The sequence below is a fragment of the Protopterus annectens genome, chromosome 14.part0, assembly GCF_019279795.1.
Source record: "Protopterus annectens isolate FY-2018-M chromosome 14.part0, PAN1.0, whole genome shotgun sequence".
Classification (NCBI taxonomy): Eukaryota; Metazoa; Chordata; order Ceratodontiformes; family Protopteridae; genus Protopterus; species Protopterus annectens.
The window spans coordinates 118,314,546-118,331,111 of record NC_056748.1 but is presented as its reverse complement, the minus strand read 5'-3'; positions in this window follow the sequence as shown (position 1 = coordinate 118,331,111).

Genomic DNA, 16,566 nt, shown 5'->3' with positions numbered 1-16,566 from the left:
ACAACCTCATCAGTCAACAGGCTGTAGCCACACCTCTCAACTGGCCTCTTTGGGCAAGAATGTATATAGCCAGGTTCATAATATTGGTCTGTGCATCATACTCTTGTATTCCTCTGGTAAAGCACTGCAATGGTCTGAGGATGTCTGTCACTAGGTAATGACACAATACATTGCAGTGTCAGACTTCGCATATATCAGAAAATGTCTGCTAAAACAAAGCCAGTACCTCTAGGAAAGTCCTGTTTACTTTTGAGAGGTATTGCTGTAGCACACAAACCCTGGCCTGGAGTCCAACTATCTCTGGAATGGAGTCCCACTCTCACTATTGAAGGTCATACTGGGCATGCACATGCACTTAGAGAATCATAGGCCATGTTGGAACCCACATCGGACTATATAATTGTATTGTGCATATATATCTTTGCATATAGACAGCTATGTACACCTTAACTGTCCCTACACAAACCCATCAGACAGGAATACACTCAGCTTGCTGTAGGTGGCCTATATGTGATATATCAGCAGCTGTTGCATGTGATACACAGGCATATATATGGGCAACAGATAACAATATGTCAAGCATGCACACACATAGACATGGGGAAGACAGAGGCAGACAGTGATAGAGAGAGAGACACACACAGGGAAACACACAGAGAGTGAATCATGCACACAGATACCCTGAATGGCATACAGTGATGTCCTGCTGCGGACAGTGGGATACCAGTCATAACCAGTCGCACATGTCAGCATGAAGGCAAGCTCCATTGTGTAATAGTACTGAGGTGGGGGTTATAATATCACATCACCTGCCTTTGTGTGTGTGTGTCTGTAGGTTTAAGTATTAGGAGGCTGTTCCTGCTCAGTACACTTTCTATTGCCCTACTTCACAAGATCTGCTGCTGTCATTCCCATTAGAAGTACCGCTGGACACCTGTCAACCCTATAAGCTCTGTAGCATGTGTGATAACTGTGTAACAGTATAGTACAAATAACTAGATATGTAGGAGTTCTAATCTCAGTCCTAGCAAATTTAAGTGTGCGTGTGTGTGTGTGTGTGTGTGTGTGTGTGTGTGTGTGTGTGTGTGTGTGTGTGTGTGTGTGTGTGTGTATGTGTGTGTGTGTGTGTGTGTGTGTGTGTGTGTGTGTGTGTGTGTGTGTGTGTGTGTGTGTTTGTATGTAGGTGAAGCAGTTTTAGGCCATTTCCACACAGTGCACTTCTCAGTGCCCCACTTTAACAGTCCTGCTGATGTCCTTCCCCTTAAAAGTTCCTTTGCACAAACCCAGCCAATAAGCTCTGTGGTGCATGCAATAACTATGTAACAGTATAGTACGAATAACTAGATAGCAAGGGTTCCATTCACAGTTCTGCCAAGTTTGTTTGTGTGTAAGTGTGTATGTTTGTAGGCTGAAGTATTTTGAGGACTTTCTCACCCACAATACTTCACAGTGTTCTACTTTAGCAGTCCTGCTGATGTCAATCCCCTCATAAGTACCTTTGGACAGCCATGTAAGCTCAGTGGTGCATGCAATAACTATGGAATGGTATAGTACAAATAACTAGGTAAGCAGGAGTTCTATTCTCAGGTCTGGCAAGTGTGTGTGTGTGTGTGTGTGTGTGCGTGTGTGTGTGTGTGTGTGTGTGTGTGTGTGTGTGTGTGTATGTGTTTGTAAGTATGTATGCTTGGAGAGTAATGTGTTTTGATGCTCTTCCCACCCAATACATTTCCCATTGCCATACTTACAAGGGCTCTTGATATAACTCACCTTAGACATACCTTGCGACACTGTTAAATCCTATAAACTCTGTGGTGTGTGTGATAACTGTGTAACACTGTAGTACACATAACTAAATAGGTAGGGGTTCTAAACTCAATACTATCAACTATAATACTGTGTGTGTGTTTGTGTGTGTGTGTGTGTGTGTGTGTGTGTGTGTGTGTGTGTGTGTGTGTGTGTGTGTGTGTGTGTGTGTGTGTGTGTGTGTGTGTCTGTCTGTCTGTGTGTATGTGTGTGAGAATCACATCATCCCTGTGTGTATGGGTGAGAATCATATCCTCTGGGGGTGTGGACTATACCATTTTGAGGCATGTACCACCCAGTACATGTCCCATTGCCCTACTTTACAAGGCCTGCTGATGTCATTCACCTTTGATGTACCTGTATACACTTGTCAGCCCTTTAAGCTCTGTGGCATGTGCAATAACAGTGTACTACTATAGTGGAAATAATTAGACAGGTAAGGGTTCTAATCTCAATATCGACAACTCTACTAGTGTGTGTTAAGCATATCCCTGTGGCTGTTGTGTGTGTATGTTATACCATTTTAAGGCTTGTTAACCCCTACCCATGACATTACTTTAAAGAGCCTGTTAATGGCATCTGCCTCACATGCAACTTGTAATACTATACAGCCCATACCAGTCATCTGTACAGATGTAGTTTGAATATACACATGTTTGAAACCCATATCTGGTCTGTGTCCCTTAACAATGAGCATTCCTGTGATATCATTGCCAAATATGTCATAGTTGCTATAGTGACACATATGCCAGCATCAGACATCGAACCTGACTGACACATCATGCTGATACAATGTCTGTCACCCTATCACTTGTGCAAGTACTTAGGAGCAGTAGACAAGACCAATCGCTATGTGTGGTGGGTTATCTCACCATCCATGAAGGCATTTGCAAGATTACCTGTTGTAAGAGTTTGCGTGTTAGGTCCCAGGCATATAATCTATGTGAAGCATGTCATGTGTATGTAGCACTAAAGTACATACAAGTGGATACTTAGGGTTACTAATATGTCTATTGGCAACTTGCTTATGTGTTTCTGTATGCACAGACCCTGTGGCTGTCTTTAGTGTGTGTATGTGATGGCTAAACCATTTTATGTGCCTCTTCCTCCCTGTGAACTACCCCATTGCCAACCTAGTTTCAGCCCATACAGATGTCATCCACTGTACAAGCACAGTTACAGTTTCTAACACCAAGCCACTGTAGTTCATGCATCGGTTGTATCACTATGTATTGTATATTAATAGATGGGTAGGTCATCCACCTGAGAAGTGTCACCTTCATGTGCATGTGTGTTTCAATGCATGTCCCAATGCAGTGGTGTGTTTGTGTGTGTGTGTGTGTGTGTGTGTGTGTGTGTGTGTGTGTGTGTGTGTGTGTGTGTGTGTGCATGTGTGTGTGTGAGTGTGTGTATATATGTGTCAGATGGTTCTAACAAGTTAAGGGCCTCTGAACCCACAATTGGCAATCCTAACAGCCCCTGCAATTGTCACCTACTTCAATATTAGTGGCAGACACTGCCATACTACAGTACCACTCTGCTATCTGTGGTGTGTATCTAATGCTATCGTTCATAAGACTTTGCAGCTAGGGACTGTTCTCAGCCCTTCATCAGCTGCCCCATGTACAGGACTATGACTCTGCATGCACTACCAGCATGAGTGGCCAGACATGCATATGAGATAGCAGACACACATGCTGGTGATTGTCAGGTTAGACTAACACAGGCTGAACTGTGGAATGCATACCCCAAACGTGTCATATACCGTACCAGGCAAACCCTCATCAAATGCATGATGGTTGAGTGAATGTGACAGAAATGGTAGGTGCAAAAGGTGCTGATAGCTGAATCCGTTGAAGTTAAAGTAATGTCTACGCTTGTGAGGGACCTAGTGCCAGTACGCTAGTAACCTCCTCTGTATGTGTGAGCCTGCAGTCCTACAGAACACCTAGGTGACATGTATGAAGGCTAGGTGGCTGTGTCAAGGGTATGTATACAACGTCACCCTGTTTGTCAAAATTGTCCCTCACACACACTGTTACATGTAAACACACCTGTTAAACATGTACATATACACCTGCACCTTGGCTATGAAAAGGACACTGTGTTTCCACTCCACCTTACTCATCATTACTACTGTCAGCAGGCCCACAGCCTGCAGACACACAGACACCTGGAACACAACCTGAATACAGTATGTGACACTACAGTGAGTCAGCAGTATTAACAGCAATAGTGCATCATGGCTAACAAGGTACATACACCTCAAAGTGTACCCATAACTACTGCCAGCAGACAGCACCTTACACAGCATGACATTGCTACACTGTACTATAGTCAACCTGTGCATCAGACCCATATGATCATGTCTGTGCATTGATGGCATGGATAACAGGGCTGTGGCACAAGTATCATCACATGCACAGGTGTGGTGTTGGATTGCCAGAGGCCTAAGCTGGGCCATATGGCTGACATCATCTATGTGTGTGTGTGTGTGTGTGTGTCTGGAGGGGTGGTGTTCAACTGGGCTATGCAGAGGAGCTCTGCATATCTGGTGGTGACTGGCCTGTGATAGGGATGTGTGAGTGTCTGCGTACCATCAGGCCATGTGGATGCCCGACACAGGGCTATGTTGGACAGACATGGACCATACATGGCAGGATGTATGGTCACCATCTCCCCTCAGGGATGCGGGAACTGGTTCTGCCAGGAGTATCACTAGCACAACCAGGTCCAAGGACAGATGCAGTAGTACTCCCTGATGGTGACTGCTGTCTGCTGGATCCACATCCCTGATGGGACTGGCCAGGACAATGTGCCTATGGCCTGCTCTGGTGTGGTGTGGACAGCACCTTCCCTTCAGTAGTGCTGTTGGTATTGCCACTATGGGACTATGAATGTGCGTGGCCACATGGGCTCACAGCTGATCATGTTGCTGACCTACATCCACCTGGCTGTTGCCCTACTCCCACCACATGCTCAAGCACAGACATTGCATGGTCAAGCAGTGACAATGTCTCACCCCACTGTTTATCCATGGCATTGGCAAGATGATGTATGACATCACAAATGCTGTGGAGGTTGTCACACATGCAGGGAGCACTGCATTCATGAGCCTGAGCCTCTGTCTGGTGTTGCAGTCAATACACTCCTGTGCCTCCATGATGGACCATAACATACATCTGGTGACACCTGCTGTGGCAATTGTGACAGTGGCTTGATGGGCAGCAGTCCTCCATCAAGCACCCCTGTCCATCTACCTGTATGTGACGTCACCTGCTCTCTGGCTATGCCTGGTGTCAACACTCACACTCGCCATACTCAACACACTAGCCTGTTCCATGCCACCACCCTTAACCTGTCCATTATCCATGCCTGCTGGGGACTGGGTATGTGTGGCCATACTGACTGTGTGCAGGGACATGGTGGGTGAAAGTGGGATACCAAACAATGGCACAAATTCAGGCACTAACAAGCCCACCTGTGCCTCCCTATGACCACCATCATCATGGGAGTCCGCTAAGACACTGACATCAGGTTGTGAAGGGGAGGGACACCAAGCCCTGTTTTCACCTGTGAGGGCAAGACAACATATACCCTGCCGTATTATGTTTGCTGATACACACACACGCGCACACACACACACACACACACACACACACACACACACACACACACACACACACACACACACACACACACAGACACACACAGACACACACACACTCACACACACACACACACACACACACACACACACACACACACACACACACACACACACACTCTTGGTACAGTCTGGCACAGCTGTGATACTTATGGGACCTTCAGGGCAAACCTTACGGGAGTTCTGCCTGCCACAATCCATCTCTTTCACTGCTACTGTAAGACCCACAATAAAGGGTGACAAATCCTACTGTGTGATAGGCCTAGTAAGAGAATGGTAATTTTGGCCAAGACCAAGGCTATTGGAGTGAGCTATACAGTGTCACCAAGTGCATATGCACATACTATAAGAGCTGACTTACTGCTATACAGACCACACACAATGACAAGGTGCAACAATATGTGGTGATAACTGATGAAGGAATAAGACTATACACTATCACTGCAGTACCTACACAGTTCAGACTCACAAGGATTCATTTCAGATAACATTTCAGGACAGTCTGCAGTACATACAGGAAACATGTAAAGTACTAGGTGCATAACCTCATAAAATGGTACCAGGCTATTGGCCCTGATATCCTCATAAGCCTGGCCAAGACTTTTGCCCATGTCCCTTCAAAGCCAGCACCTGTTTCCCCTGTCCAACTGGGACACAAATGGGATACTAGGGGTGTCTCATCCATTTACTATGCAGTTGTCCAGTTTCTTCTTCAAGAGGGCTATGCACGTACTCTGCTAGACATGGGGAGGGAGCGTATTTTACAGACCACACACAATGACAAGGTATAACGATATGTGGTGATAACTGATGAAGGAACAAGACTATACACTATCACTGCAGTACCTACACAGTTCAGACTCACAGGGATTCATTTCAGATAACATTGCAGGACAGTCTGCAGTACATACAGGAAACATGTAAAGTGCTAGGTGCATAACCTCATAAGATGGTACCAGGCTATTGGCCCTGATACCCTCATAAGCCTGGCCAAGACTTTCGCCCATGTCCCTTCAAAGCCAGCACCTGTTTCCCCTGTCCAGCTGGGACACATGTGGGATCCTAGGGGTGTCTCATCCATTTACTATGGTGTTGTCCAGCTTCTTCTTCAAGAGGGCTATGTACGTACTCTGCTAGACATGGGGAGGGAGTGTATTTTACAGACAGTGTATTGTGGGGATAATACACTATCCTGACAACAAGTACTATACATGTTACAGACCAGGTGAGGGCCTTGCGTGCATGATGCGTGAATGGGCTTGTCTTACAGATATGCAGAAATGCCATCAAGGTGGTTTGGAAATGGCCTTGTATGCCAGACATAGGTCACCTATGATCAGTCTGTATAAGAATGAGTACAGGGACAGGGATTTCAGCCTACATCTAAAGGAAATGTGTTGCAGACTCTGGATTTGCCTGGTCAGATACCTCTGTGGTCTCTGCAATGGCTGCATTTGCTTAGCAAGGTACATGCCAAAGGAGCCATTGTACTTGGTAATGCATCTGATAAGGGTGGGGTACAGGGATGTTATGGCCTCCTGGTTCCTGGATGATAAACCCGTATTTGTGAATTGGGTCATGTAGACAGCCTTCTGTACAATGGTGCCCACATGGAGGGAAACTGTCAGGTCGCTACCAACCTTGGTGCACAAGTCGCCTCGCACCTGATTGCAGGCTCAGTACATTATTGCTGTCATAATTAGTGTGGATGACATCTGCCACAGCAGGGAGAATGATGCATCTCCTGGCATTCAGTTTGCAGCAATGTTTCTTGCACCAATCATTAATTGTGTGAGGGCTTCTTGGGGATGCTCACATCAGTAGGGGAATGTAAGACAGTGGCTAGCTTACAATCATCTGTAAATCTGGTCAGCCACAGGCCACTGCTTTTGTCCTGTACCTCAGATATGTATATTTCAAACAGTAGAGGCCCCCAGACTGATCCTTGGGATAAAGCACTTTGGAAGACTCTACTACTAGAGGGGGGTTCCACTACTTTGACCGAGTGGGTACTATCATTGAGCCAGTTAGCTACCCATCTGATAACATACAGGTTGATGCCTAGCTGTGTAGGTGTATGTATCCTGGCCACCTGGAGATTATTGTGAGAGAATTGGGCTAGCTGAATGTAGGCATTGTTCACCATCTTCCCCTCATCCTTGTGTTTGTTGACCACTTCAGAGAAGTCGACCAGGTATAACAGGCCTGATCTCCCTTTGACAATACCACACTGTGTGAGCTCAGGCATTCTGAGGTTGCCAATGTCCCTGTTCATAATGTCCTTGATATTGCCTTCCGTGCCCTTGCACAGCAGGCTAGTTAGGCTGATGTGCATATGATTGGCTGGGTCAGTGGATTGCTCCGCCTTTATGTAAAGGGATGATCGTGGCTGTCCTCTGTGCAGATGGGATGACACTGGTGCTCAGGCTTTAGTTGACTACAGTGTGTAATGGATCTGAGAGCCTATGCCTGAGTTCATGTAGGATGCAGCCAGGGATGGTATTAGGCCTATGGAGACTTTTGTGTGTTGCCTTTGAGAGGGCATTACGGACCTGCTTCCTGATGATGAGAAGAGGGGAGAAGGTGCTGTGCATGCACATGTGTACCGATGGGGGGATGGGGGGGTGATGTTTGCACTTCACCTGTCTGCAGCAGGTTGCCTATATTTATGCTGTATGTGTATGCAGTGTTATTGACCACCACTACAGAGCAGATTTGTGTGTTGCCTCTGGGATTGCAGACATATGTGTGGAAGGCCTAGTGATTGACCTTGCTGGGTGTGTCCAATTTGCACTCAACGATAGTCTTAGGGTAATTCACCTGTGACCTTATTTGCTTGTGCAGACCTAGGTGACATTGCTTCCAATAAGGCATCTGTTCTTTCTTGACCCCATCCAGCAATTATGTCTACCTATTATGGTATTTTTGTATTGCTGCTGTCCACCATGGACATTTACCCTACTTTGAGGGAGATGATGTTGTCTTGTCAGGTATTGCTGAGTCCATACAGATATGTAGGTGCTCACATAGTATTGTGGTGTGGGCTTGGACACTACTGCTAGTTCCAACTGATGGGACATTTGCTGTAAAGCTACTTCTACTTGCTCTGAGGAGATGTGTATTCATTTGTGTAAAGTTTATTTTGTTTGACCCTGACAAGATAGGGGGGCAGGGGAGATGGTGACCTGAACACTGATGGCTATGTGCTCAGATCTTACCAAGGCGGATGGCACTGTAGGAGTGCTACAATGGCTACTTATGTTGGTTAGGACCAGGTACAGGATATTTCCAACTGTCAGAGTGTTGACCAGCTGATCCACTGCATTACCATTGACAATGCCGAGGAATTACTGTGCATTCATCTTCAGGTGGCATAGGTCACGAAAACTATGGCTGAGTAGTTGAAGTCACCCAGGAGCAGGGTATATGATTGAATACTGACATATTCCAGCATGTCCCAATAGGTGTGGTGAGTGTCCATAGTGATGGTTGAAGGCCGGAAGCTAGCTATGATTTGAGTAAGTCTTTTGTCAACTGTTAACTGCACCCGGGATGTCTCTCACGTGTCCTGCTGTTTGGTCAGCCTGGAGGTTTGTATGTGTATGATAATGTTTAACACCTCCTATGGCTTTGCAGTCCTCTATTTGGGGTCTAAACGTATGATGGGATGAGTAACCTGACAAGGTTAGTGTGCTCTCTACAGCTGCAAAGCGGGTGTCAGTGACTGCACAAATGTCGGCATCCTACAGGACAAGGTACACTTGCGTTGACATGGGTTTCATGCTAAGACACCTAGCTCCTGTTAGAGCAATACATATGCACAAAGGCACACATCACTGGTGGGCAAAGGCCAGAAAATAGTGTCACTTTATGAATCTAGCTGAAACATACTTAGTTGCCAGCAAAGACAGTGTTGCATTCACAGGTCTACTCCACAGGATATGACATCCGACAATCAAATGTATGCTATTATGTTATGGCTTCAGTCTTTAATGGGTTGCCAGTGATGTGCCAGATAATACACAACTGTATGAGGCATTGACTACAAATACGAGACAGACATGTGGTCAGTCTGCAAAACTCTGGACAGTTGTCAGGTATGAGCTCAGTATATAACATACAGTTCAACAAACACTTCTGCGCCTGTTGTGTACTATCCAAATACCCTATATGTCTCTTATTTATTTTATTATTTTATTAACATTTGTTGACTGGGAAAGTCCACTGGGTCAGTGACCCATTTTCAGTGGAGGCCCAGGGAGAAAAGGTCCACAAGCACTACAAAAGAAAGAGAATATTTAAAATACAATTAAAAGTATTACAGATATAACAGGGGGAAAACCATATTGCAATTTACATTTGTTAGGATTTACATTAAATTGAACTAGAAAAATCCTTACAATAGGTTGTAATGTTACATTAATAGACAAGGCATGGACTAAGAAACATCACTTTCTTTGGTAAGATTATGGTATCCTGTATAGTAGGAATACACTAGTAAAATGTGAAGACTGGGTTTTGCAAAGTTTTGTCATCTTAGTATTTGGTGAAATGTACTGTTTAAGGTGGTTTGCTCCTGAGGCAGGTGCAGGATGGATAGTTTAGATAATGTGTTTTTAGAGCTACTTTAAAAGTTTTTGGGTGGTCAATTTGGATTATTTCTGATGGAAGGTTATTCCATACTCTAGCTATGGTATGGGAGAACAGACATTGTCCTACTCTTCTGTTGGGTTTAATTACAGTGAGCGTGTGTTTACAGGAAGATCTTAATGTTCTTGTGGGGGTGTATGTTTGTAGGATTGAGTTGAAGGCAGGGCAGTCATTTGGTTTAGAAATTAGTTTGTGGGCTAAGTTTAGTTGGGTGTATTGTAGATGGTGGGAAAACTCTAGCCATTTTAGCTTGGTGATGGCATGGCAGTGATGAGAACAGTGTGGTGTTTCTGAGGTGAATTACATTTGTATGACAAGCATATGCATCATAGTAGCATTCACAGGTGACATATGAATATTTGCAACAACCCAGGCAGCTGGCCTAGCAGTGTCACACTCAGTATTGGATAACAAACACTCCAATAGTAGTCATACATGAGCTGATCTTTGCAGGGGTGACACAGGGGCCAGAGATGTGATCCATGTCACTGCAGACAGGGCAAGCAGGAATGGCCATAGGTGCCAGACAGCAGCATGTCAGTCCAGCAGATCTTGTTGTGATGTAGTGTTTAACTTCCTATTTCACATTATTGCATCCCCTTCTGCATTCCATTACAAGCTTACGTGATTGACATACCTGTTATAGTGCTGAAGAGTATCTTCAGAATAATGGAAATGGTTAGGTTTGTGTAGTTGCAGTCTGTCTTTGTGTAGATGCGTTCAGACCTGTGTTGCATAAGAAGTAGCTTGCCTTTTGTAGGTAATGCTCATGGGAAGGTGATGGACTGTGCACCATTCGGTGTCTCCCACTTGCTACTTGCATCCAGAGCAGCTGTGTTGTCTTTCCATTTGCCAATGCCATAACACAGTGCTATAATTAAGTCCTTCATGTGGGCCTTGCCCCTTTTCCTTGCCTGTGTGGAGGACATTATGGAGGTGTGTGGTATACAGCTTCACAGGCGGTAGCTGGAAATACCTTTCAGGACAAGACATGTAGAGACAGCCCAACAACATGGGGGACAAAGCTCCAGACTTGGGTATAGATTGTAAGTAAGTATTGTTGTTACACACAGAGGATTGCTAGATTAAGAGGGTTTGTCTGGACAGGCATTTTCTGTGTGACTTGGCATTTGACAGTGATATGTCTCTGACATACCTCTCAAATGTCCAGATGTGCACAGACTGCCCAGAGGTTTGACTGTTCCTCAGACAATTTCTGTTTTTGAGAAATCAGTAGGATAATGTGAGGATTGTAGTCAGTAAATGCTGACATCCATTAGTGTTTCAGACATCATATTCTTCAGGGATGTTATGTTATATAAATCCCACAACACCAGCAACTGTTTCAGTTTGTAACACCATTATGTGAGATATGTCCCTCTTTTTGCCCCCCTGTCCCCCAAGTATGTCATGCTTTGTCCAGATGTCTTGCAGTAAGAGGTTCAGAGGTATGGTGTATCATTTTTAATGGCTGCACACCTGATATCATCCCAGTGACTAGGCAGACTCCTGGAAGTGGTATGAGGCGGTGGCTATAAATAAGGTCCGGTTCCCTATTAGAAGACCGAAGACGCATTCTTTCGAATGCATCTTGGTCGAACTCAAAAGCCTGAAACAGCAAAATATCGAAGTGGCTCTTGAGCGAATTCTTTCCGTGGGAAAGAATTTGCTTGGCCGTTTCATTACTTTGCCATTTTCGGCACTGTAGTGTGGTCTCGGAGTTGGTATATTTAAGTAGGGAGGGTGTGGGGGTCAAAGTCCCCCACTTAATGTAATGTTTAAAGTGTTTTTTTTTTTTTTGTTTGTTTGGTCTGTTCCTCAGACAATTTCTGTTTTTGAGAAATCAGTAGGATAATTTGAGGATTGTAGTCAGTAAATGCTGACATTCATTAGTGTTTCAGACATCATATTCTTCAGGTATGTGATGTTACAATAAATCCCAGAACACCAGCAACTGTTTCAGTTTGTAACACCATTATGTGAGATATGTCCCACTTTTTGGCCCCCTGTCCCCCAAGTATGTTGTGCTTTGTCCAGATGTCTTGCAGTAAGAGGTTCAGAGGTATGTTACATCATTTTTAGTGGCTGCACTCCTGATATCATCCCAGTGACTTAGCAGACTCCTGGAAGTGGTATGCGGCAGTGGCTATAAATATGGTCCGGTTCCCTATTAGAAGACCGAAGATGCATTCTTTCGAATGCATCTTGGTCGAACTCACAAGCCTGAAACAGCAAGATATCGAAGCAGCTCTTGAGCAAATTCTTTCCCTGGGAAAAAATTTGCTTGGCCGCTTCATTACTTTGCCATTTTTGACACTGTAGTATGGTCTTGGAGTTGGTATATTTAAGTAGGGGGTGTGGGGGGCAAAGTCCCCCACTTAATCTAATGTTTAAAGCTTTTTTTTTGTTGGAACAGTGATTTTTTTCCCTAGGGAATAGCTGTTCTGACAGTTCAAAATTGTAAGCTTTCACTTACATAGGGTTGATTAATCACTGGTCACTTTTTTAAGCATTCAGTGGTCTAATATATACCCTATGGTCCCACAACCTGGACATTCTGTGGAAATCTGTACAGCTGAGAGTTATGTATGTCTGGCCATTGTTAACAGACTGCCAAGGTTGTGTAGCAGTGTTATGTGTAAATGTTTGTTGGGCTGAGTAGGGAGAGTAGCAGATGAGAGTGTCATAGATCCTTTTCTATCTGACTGTCATGCTGCTACAGTTGCTGGTGGTCTAGCAGGTGTATATGTTTGTAGGGGCAGACTTAGAAATGTCTCGTAACACCTCAGGATTCCCAGTAGACTGTGGGTTGGCCAGTATGTGTTGGTGTAGTGTGTGATTGGCAATCAGGATATGTTTGTTCAAACAGTTGTTCTACTCTAGAGTTCATTTGGGGTACTGGTATGCTGCTGAGACTGTGATGCAAATGGTTGTGGGTGGGCAATTTCTCACCAATGTCTGCTTTTCCCTAGAGTTCCATCCTTGTAGTACATGATGTATTTGGAAATACATAGGTAATTCCATAGAGATGATCTGGAGTAGAGTCATGTTGGTCTTACTGTGGTTCAGAAGGTGCTGGGTGAAATAGTTGACAGCTCTCAGAGTTTTTTTCTCTTCTGGTACATGGCAGCAGTCATACCTCTCCACTGTCCAGATGCCTAGACACTGTCCAGAAGCGTGGCTCATATGTTTGGTCTGTTCCCCATAACAGTTGTGGGTTTCTGAAAATCACTGGGATGATGTGAGCATTGACATCAGTAAATGACAATCATTTGTGTTTCAGACCTGGACTCTATCAGCAAATATATGTTAAATCAAACCATGCTACTCTAGCAGACTTCTATGCGTATAACAGCCATATTTCAAAGATGTCATTATTGTTTGCCCTTTATCCCCCCACTTTGTCAGGCTTTTTGCAGATGTCTTGCAGTAAGAGTTTTTTATATATAAATATATATATATATATATATATATATATATATATATATATATATATATATATATATATATTTATATATATATATACTCACATAGAAACTCGAAATACTGAAATATTGAAATTCAGTATTTCGAGCCCATAAAGTGGAATCCTGAAAAGAATGAAACCTCAGAAGCGCGAAATTCAAAACCTCGCATATCGGAGATTTTGAATTAGCACTTCTGGTGTTTCGCTGTGGTTATGGATTCAGGTAAGTATTTATGTGTTAAGGTTTTGGGTAGGGGCTGTGGTGTGTGTGTTAGTGTGTTTTGTTACTGTGATGTGTGTTTGCAAGGAGAATGTAGCTTGTGTGGTGGTGTTTTGTGTGTTTTTGTATGCAGTGTGACCTCAGAGTTAGAATATTTAAGTAGGGGGGTGTGGGGGGGCAGAGGTAGGACAGAGCTTGTATTTGTTTGTGGGGAGTAAGGTGTGTGTTTGTGTAAAGTAGAAGTGCTAATTCAAAATCTCCGGTATGCAAGATTTTGAATTTCGCGCTTCTGAGGTTTCGTTCTTTTAAGGTTTTTACTTTATAGCCTCGACATATTGAATTTCGATATTTCAGTGTTTTGAGGATATTAAGTGAATCCATATATATATATATATATATATATATATATATATATATATATGTGTGTGTGGATATGTGTGGGTGTATATGTATATATATATATATATATATATATGTATATATATATATATATATGTAGATATATATAGATATATCTATATGTAGATATATAATAGATATATATATATATATATATATATATATATGTGTGTGTGTGTGCATATGTATGTATGTATATATATATATGTATATATATATATATATATATATATATATATATATATATATATATATATATATATATGTGTGTGTGTGTGTGTGTATATGTATGTATATATATATCTATACATATATATATATATATATATATGTAGATGTATAATATATATATATATATATATATTTGTATTTGTAAATACATATATATGTATATCAGAGTACTACAGATATATATTCTTCCCTTATATTAAATGACTATAGTGCATGGTATGTTTGTAAAAATATTGCAAATTCCTACAGCTTTGATGGTGTAGAAGTATGCTACTGCGATTGTAGTGCACAAGGTCCTGGGTTCAAGACTTGGTAGAGATGACTTTTTTCATTCATGTTAAATGAACATAATGCATGATATGTTTGCAAAAGCAGTACCAATCCTTTCAGCTCAGATGGTGTAGTGTACATTGCTGTGATTGTAGTGCACAGCGTCCTGGGTTTGTGACCCTGCTGGGCAGAACATGGGCTGATAGAAATAGACTGATGAAGGCACTTTTAAGTGGTTTTGAGCTAAGCAATGCTAACAGACAGTTAAGACCACTTACACCTGTGTTTATTTTAATTAAAAAAAGAAAAAAATGATAGTAGGAAAGTGGTGAAATGGCGGCAAGCAGGTGGTAAAATATTAGGAAATATTATATTATTAGGAAAAGCAGCCATGGATGTGCAGGATGGGTGTAGGAAAGGACTCTATATTTCTTCAGCAGCAACAGCTGTGAATGATGTGTAAAATTTGAACTTTACAGCCTCACACCCCACAGGGAGGGGTGTTGGCAACAGACATTTGTAGAATAATTTGTAAGTAGATTGATTAATTTCCCTGTACATGGAGGCAAAATGTAGAGTTATGTATGGGGCAATGATTTTTTTGTGGGATGATGCCCTTTTTTTTTTTTTTTTTTAGGTGTGAGTGGGATGTTGTGTTAGGGCTATAGGTATGTTTGCAGAGGTAGTTTGGATAGGATAGGTAGCATTTGCAGACATACTAGACACACAAGACAGCAGACAGGGATGGTATATGACACATGAGGGGGTAAACACCTTGGGCGAGGAGGGTAGTTTGGAATCAGAGGCCCATGAGCCCCCAAATGGATACAGTGAGACTGAGGTCCCCACCCATGGGCAGTCACCACTGCACCTTCACACCCCTAAAGGTGGCTGTTCTGGAGGCTGTACAAAAGGGGCAGCTTGCTCCTTGAGGTGCACCAGGCGGCCCTCCATCTGGCACAGCTGGCCACCCAACTCAGAGCAGATGATGTTATGCACCATAACCCAGAACATTCTGTGGTTGAAGGGTTCTTTTCCATGCCTGCGCCTGGGGGGTGGGCCCCATACCCTGAGGCAGTTCCACCTGAAGATGGTGCAGGACCAGCGGAGGAGAATATTCCAGGTTGGGTCCCAGATGTGCCGGGGCTCAGTGCCACAGTCAGATGGGGCAGGACAGGTGAATCCACTGGGATTTGCCTTCCCAAATGTGTTATAATGTTGTGGTTTTCCCATATATATTGGTTAGTCATAAAGAACACATTTCAAAATTAGTTCAACAGCATGTCTGGGTGTTTCAATTAACTCAAACCAACAGATTTGAAAGAGTTGCATAGCAAACAGAACACATGCATAAAGGGAGCAACAGTAAGCATTTTAACAGCATGCAAGTTACACTGAGGGCAACAGGCCATCAGTAATGGTATTTGAACAAGGTATGTTCATATGCAACCATTGAAATATATGAACACTATTAGAGCATATATCCCAACAATATGTTTTGAGAACAACATACCCGTAGTATATGAATAATAATTATTGATCAGATGACAGGTGTGGGGAGAGAAAAATGTCTATTAACAACTGTATCAGCTTCTATTTTTCATAACACTACTGGTCAATACTCTACAGGTCTGCCCTCACTTTACATCTACTTATGGCCTATAGCTTCTGTGGCACATACATACCTGTTAGACTATCAACCTGTAATGGTATGGGGTAGACTGGGTGAACTGTGGCTACTTTACTGGATGAGGCTTGTATATTTCATTGTTACATACCTGACTAAAAAGGGGTACCCTGCAATTATGTTGTGTGATTCTGCTACTAGCATAATTCACCTGGATTCCTATCTGTGTCCAA